This window comes from Thalia democratica, chromosome 9 (assembly GCF_965202585.1).
Source record: "Thalia democratica chromosome 9, ktThaDemo2.hap1.1, whole genome shotgun sequence".
Taxonomy (NCBI): domain Eukaryota; kingdom Metazoa; phylum Chordata; class Thaliacea; order Salpida; family Salpidae; genus Thalia; species Thalia democratica.
In genome coordinates, this window is record NC_139173.1 from 37,148,373 (window position 1) to 37,154,986 (window position 6,614).

Genomic DNA, 6,614 nt, shown 5'->3' on the forward strand with positions numbered 1-6,614 from the left:
TTGCCTTGAGGACATTTAACTTACCGATTTTTTCTCCTTCTAATTGTTTTTGTACTTGATTTTATTGCAAACTTTTTGGGTTGTCATGACAAATAAGGCTACTTTTTTTCTGACTTTTCTTCGGTAAATGTGCTGTTTTTTCTGTAAAACGTATTCTCATAAAAAGCAATGTTTTAGAACTACATACACGTGGTAAGTTTATTCAAAATGTTTTCTTTGGCACTTAAACTTAAGTCTTAAGTGTAAGTTTTTTCTCATTGTTTTTACCTTTACTCAGTATGTAGGTTTGTATTTGAGTTCAAACTTGTAAATTAAAACCTTTTCAAATTACTTTTTCTGTTTGCCAAAAAATGTGCACATTTTGAGTTTGTTTATTTTGTTTTGTGGTCCTTAAAAATAAATTGTTGCTATTTAAAGTTCTCATCTCCTTTTTTTCTTTTGCTTGATCTGGCTAGTAATCTGTGCTTTTCAGGAAAAAAATAAATTTTTATTTTTAAGGTAAACTTTAATTGATCAAGTATTTTTCCCTTTTCGTTAGATCATACTTTTTTTAATTGCTAATTGCGTATGATAACTACTAAAACTTAACAAAATGTATAATTAATTGAAAAAAAAATCAAAAGCAAAAGTACATATGCTCGTATATGGTAGTTTTGTTTGTTCGCTTATGGTGAATACTATTTTGAAATTTATACAAACTTTGTTTGTTGTTAGAACTTGGAAATAAATGTTAAATTAAAAAAAAATTATTTCTTTCTTGTCTATATATATTTAAAAACTCGGAAAAATTTGTTTTTATTTATTATAACAATCAATAAATAGTTGAAAAGTTATTTTCGCAGTTTAATTAATTTTTTATTTTACTTAAACGGACAAACTTTTTAGCATAAATAACAAAATTGTATTTTTCTTAGTTAAATTATTAATCACACACGCTTCCAATTGCATAATAGTTAAAGCAGTATGATTAAGTAGAACTGTAAATCAAAATCTAATTTCCTAAAAAAGATTTTTTATATAATAAATAAAACTAGTTAAAAAGTAAACTTAATATTTTTTCTACGTTAAGATGTATCATGTTTTTTCTTTCTATTTAAATTGCTGTAATATTGTAGCAAAGCATTAAGAAACTTAAATTATTTTAAAAGTGAAAAAGTAAATTAAAAATAATATTTTATGCAAATATGAAAAAAAGTTAGTCTACGAAATATGGATAAGATTATAATTTTGCTAATCGATTCAAATTTTCTTAAAGTAAGCTAAATAAGTTTTGTTTTGTGTATTGTTGAGAATTTATTGAAAAAAAATTAGAAGAGTATCTTAATTTACCACAAATTTTTGTAGGTATTTTAACCTTTTAACTAAAAAAATAAAGATTTTGTATACAAACTTTTTTAAAACAATTTACTGCGTTTACTAAAATCCTAAATGTCTATTTTTCCATCAAATGTCAATTAAAAACGTTTATTGTTTGAAAACTATTTACTTCCCTACTCTTTTGGTTTGTATTACTAAAAAAACTGTAGCTTTTTAAACCAGTCTTTATAGTTTCAAACATTTCTTTTAATGTGTAAATAAGTTTTCTAAAAGTATCTTTTTTTATGTTTAATTTTTTTTTTTTTGATAAACGTAATTTAGATTAAACGATTTTGTTTTGATATTTAAAACAAGTAAAATCTGTACAATTGAAAATCCTTAGTAATCAGCTTTCAAGTTTTGTCAATAATAAATTTAAAAAATAAAGAAATATTCAACACCTGAATCTGAAAGCAGTGTATAAATTGTTTTTAAAATTTCACAATGATGAATTCATCTTGAGTCTAGAATGACTTAAGTCTATAATTGTAAAAACTTTTTTTTTAGTTTTTGTTCTCACTTGTTTTTTCAATATTATTGCAATTACAAGTAAAACTATTTAGTCTACCTTCTGCAAGTTTTCCTAAACTAAAAAAAACAATTAAGTAAAAGTATATAAAGTTGTTAAATTAAATAAAACTTAGAAAACTATTATAATACTTTTTAGACTATTGTAAAATTAATAAATATCTTAGTTTACTTGTTTTTTATTCATGCTTTCTCAACAAGTTTTTATAAACTAAAGAAGAAATTAAATAGTTATAAAAATTTACAAGATATTTTTTACAAATCAGGGTTTTGCTTTATTAGTTTCGCCTTAAATCATTTTACAACTTTCTTGACTAATTTAAGGTAGCTTTATAAAGATTTTGAAACAAGATGTTAAAATAATTTTAGTTATGTTTCATTTGTAATATAAATAAATATTATGATTTCATTATTAACTAGTTTTTTTTTTGTACATAAGAAATAGCAAGGTATATAATGTAAGTTTTAAGCTAAAGAATTTTTCTATTATTCTATTTTTGAGTTAGAACCAATAGTTGTAAGCTAAAATTTAAAGTTTCTTCAGCAGTAGGACAATCAATAAAAACAAAAATAAAAGTTTTCCAAGGTTTTAAACTATTAAAAAATAGAAGTATATCAATCAGTAACAAATAGAAATTTATTTTATGAATATTATTAGTACATAATTTAGCACACAATTGTAAACATAAATACAAGCAAGTTATTTAAAAAATATTATAACTGTTATTTTTATAATTTTTAGTTATTAAATAAAGTAGTTTTACATACACTTCAACGCTTAAACCCGTATCAAAATACTTAATATACTTTTTGTTAAATTAAATGTTTACACAAAGAAATAAAATTATGAGTAAGTGAGTTTTGTCTAAAAATGCTAGACAAATATATAAAGTTGATTTAGTTATTTACTAAGCGATTATAAATAAACATATTAACACGTAAATAAAATTACAATTTTAAATTTTTTTAACAGTAACGTTAGCATTAACATAATAAAAATATAAACTGATATAATTACAATTCCAACTAGCTACACCAAACATAGTGATAGCAGAAAAGTATAAATTTAAGTAAACTGTTTACTTAGCAGAAGCTAAGCACTGATCTAAATGCTTTAGCACAACGCCTTAACTATTACGTCACAAAAGCTTGCAAAACACACTTTATAAAACGTAACATGCCCTCACTTTCAAGCGTCTTCGTAGCGCAATGGATAGCGCGCTGGACTTCTAATCCAGAGGTTCCGGGTTCGAGTCCCGGCGGAGATGTGGTTGGGTAGCATGGCCGAGCGATTAAGGCTCCAGTCTCTTCGGAGGCGTGGGTTCGAATCCCACTGCTGCCACTCTTTTTACAATATTTATATTCTTGGTAACTTTATTGAGGATTTTTTTATACTGAAACATTTTATTTATTAAAAAAAAAAGCAATCTCTCCTAATAAATTAAAACTATAAATGACGCTTGACTGGGTATAGTTAAAATATCTGATGCAAAAAAAGACTTTTCGGTCACCCAGCTAATGAGCATGAATATGTAAATAAGTAACAAATAAAATTTCCTTAAACCACTATTAGCATTGTACGTTAGCCATAAATTACTGCAAAGTTACATTTTATAATTTTAGAAAGAATGTTTACAATGCTATAACTAGTCGAAAAAATTAACACTTTTGAAAATTTTGTAAAACATTTATAGGAAAAATTAACAATAATTTTGTTTATAAATTAACGTTTTATTGAAATACGTATACAACAGAGTTTGGCTTGAATTTTTTAATTTAATAGTTTTAATTAATTTAATGTTGTGTACTAAACTTTTGAAGTTTCTACAGTAAGTTTTACGAGTTTCCAGTTTTTTATATTCAAACAAGTTTTGCAATTAAAACACGTTGAAGACGCTTGGAGCTGAACCCAATTTAGTGTATACTTATTTTTTATTGACCGACAAAAAATGCTCAAAGTATTCGGTCTAAAGACCTTGTGTACGAATGAACCTTTAAGTTATATATGCTCAGAAATATGTCAAAAATTGACTCTGAGAATTAATTTCGCCGCGAGAACCTTCATTCATTTATTGTTTTTTTTTAAGCAGAAAATCTTGGTGTTTTCTTTCATACCATTTTTGTAATTCACATTTTGTATTTAGATGTGGTATGCTTCTGAACAAAAAGTTTTACGTTTTTCAACTCAACACTGAGTTGAAGCATGCTCAGTCCATTATTTTACCAAGGGTCGGCTTATCACGGGTTTGTAAGGTGTTGGAAATGTTTTCACAGTTTGATTGCTTTAAACTTAAAATGAAATTAAGTAAAGCATTAGCCAATCAGAAGCGACCTTAGAACTGCAGCCAACGCCATTATCAACAATTACCTACCAGACGACAAAGCAAATTGAAGCTTTTTTTAACAATAAAAAGTTAACGAGATTTTACAAAATATAAAAGGTGGTATATGTAAAAAAGTTAGTTTTTTTTTTACAACTTAAAATCGAACCATAACCGTATTTTTAGTACAAATACAGTACAATAAAAACAAAAAAAAAAATTTTTTTCTAGTTGTAATATACTATATGTCTGTTTTTCATTAAAAAAACTACACAAAGTCACCAAGCATCAGTAACTTTAAAAAAATAATAAAATAAACAAGAAAAGACTAAGATACTAGTAATTATTATCGCAGTATGATTTTGTAAATAACCAAATACGTTTTAAAATAGCTTTTTGACAATTCATTTGAAACGCAATGTGAACCAAAACTTTTTGTAAGTTTAAGTAAGTCTTGGACAAGACGTTAGAAGTGGTGTGCAACTTGATGACCGAAAGGTCTTTGTGCATCAGGTCTTAGGACCAACTACTTTGAGCGTTTTTTTTTTGTTGTTGTTGAAGAAACTATGTTAAGGTTAATAAATTATTGACTCTCTAACTTGCAAAAAAAATTTTTGTTTTTCATTATTGCAATTACATTACCAATTTTTAAAAAGTTTAATTTCTTATTCTTACCAAATAAATTATAAAATTACAAAGTTGTTAAGCTAAGTAAGTACTTGTAATTAATTATTTTTGTATATTTTGATAATAAAGTTCTATAAATCAATTACAATGAAAAAATATGTACCTAAAATGCGCAAAACAATACTATTTGTATTTGTTGTTTTTCTAGAAGGTAACGTATTTATAGTTTTAACTTATATAATATTTTTAAATGCTTCATGTAGCTGCCTGCCGACCATCAACTGCCTGCCGACCCCTGTTTTAGAGTGATAAATATAAAACAACACTGGTTTTAAGACCAATGATGATAAACAACCAGACTATTATTGTCAAAACAACACAAGAGTTAACCGATAACTTATGAGGATAATGATGATGTACTAGTTATAGTTTAGGTTAAAAAACTGTATTAAACAATTATTTATGTAACAAAAGTTATTTTTTTAAACTTTTTTTAAGTTTGTAAGCACAGAGAGTTTAAAGATTTGAGTTTAAGCATTGTGTTGATAACTGTATTTGAAAAAATATTATTATAAAAGTATAATAAACTTAGCTATATGTATTAACAGCAAAATTATTTAAATAAAGCAACATAGTAACAAATAACAAATATGAAAGTCTTTATTGAACTTTCCTTTTTTCGTAGAATGTATTTTACTACATACAACAGCTATCTCATTTAATTACCAAAAAGTCTACTTTTTTTTTTCCCAAAGACTTTTTTAAAGGTTATAATTTGTGAAATAATAAATTTGAAAGGCTTTATTGAACTTTCCTTTTTTAGAATGGATATTACTATATACAATAGTAAACAATGAACTTTACCGCAAGATCAACAACAACAGCATCCGAGACAATCCTACGACCGGTTTCGTCCTTATTAGGACTCATCAGGCAGGAATAGTCGCGAGAAACCGCTATCGTGATCTTAAACAAGCGGGCTTAAGTACTAAGTACTGAAACGATCGTTTGTGGGTAAAGTTGAAAAAATGACACAGCTATATCATTCACAGCTCAACGTCTCAGACATTGTCAGCTTGTTGTGAGATTGTAGTCTGCGCTCGTTTGATCAGTTTTAGCCAATATTTATTTCGGCCATCATCAACAATGTTGAGATGTTTTATGCCATCGATAATAAACAATGAACTTTACCGCAAGATCAACAACAACAGCATCCGAGACAATCCTACGACCGGTTTCGTCCTTATTAGGACTCATCAGGCAGGAATAGTCGCGAGAAACCGCTATCGTGATCTTAAACAAGCGGGCTTAAGTACTAAGTACTGAAACGATCGTTTGTGGGTAAAGTTGAAAAAATGACACAGCTATATCATTCACAGCTCAACGTCTCAGACATTGTCAGCTTGTTGTGAGATTGTAGTCTGCGCTCGTTTGATCAGTTTTAGCCAATATTTATTTCGGCCATCATCAACAATGTTGAGATGTTTTATGCCATCGATAATAAACAATGAACTTTACCGCAAGATCAACAACAACAGCATCCGAGACAATCCTACGACCGGTTTCGTCCTTATTAGGACTCATCAGGCAGGAATAGTCGCGAGAAACCGCTATCGTGGTCTTAAACAAGCGGGCTTAAGTACTAAGTACTGAAACGATCGTTTGTGGGTAAAGTTGAAAAAATGACACAGCTATATCATTCACAGCTCAACGTCTCAGACATTGTCAGCTTGTTGTGAGATTGTAGTCTGCGCTCGTTTGATCAGTTTTAGCCAATATTTA

The 6,614-nt window shown here is 27.4% G+C and overlaps 1 non-coding gene across 1 annotated transcript; it reads left to right on the forward strand.

Moving 5' to 3' along the window:
- Positions 1-3,079: 3,079 nt before the first annotated feature.
- On the forward strand, positions 3,080-3,152 carry Trnar-ucu (transfer RNA arginine (anticodon UCU)). The gene has a single exon. It is a non-coding gene; the product is annotated as a tRNA-Arg (tRNA).
- Positions 3,153-6,614: the final 3,462 nt, after the last annotated feature.